This window comes from Eimeria mitis, genomic scaffold (assembly GCF_000499745.2).
Source record: "Eimeria mitis Houghton genomic scaffold, Emh_scaff8394, whole genome shotgun sequence".
Classification (NCBI taxonomy): Eukaryota; Apicomplexa; class Conoidasida; order Eucoccidiorida; family Eimeriidae; genus Eimeria; species Eimeria mitis.
This window is the reverse complement of record NW_013576175.1, coordinates 1-322: the sequence shown is the minus strand read 5'-3', so window position 1 is coordinate 322 and position 322 is coordinate 1.

Genomic DNA, 322 nt, shown 5'->3' with positions numbered 1-322 from the left:
TTTCTTTGAATGCCGTAGACGGTGCGATGCGAGTGCCAACAACCCACTTCGCTTCCAGTGTGCTTAAGACATGGAGCAAGATATTTCGACTGCGAAGAAGTCGAGCGAATGGGTGAAAAAGTTACCCTTGCACAAGCTTACGGAAACACATTTGCTCGCCACACGGTATCGCTGCTACGGACTTAATCATTATTGTGGTACCGGTACAGCCTCAGCATCGTGTGGATGCAACTGATTGTTAAAAACAAGATGGATAGTACACTGCAGGTTGTCTTCATCTGATGGGCGTATGCCTCGCAGTTTTTTGGGTGAAGCCAAACTA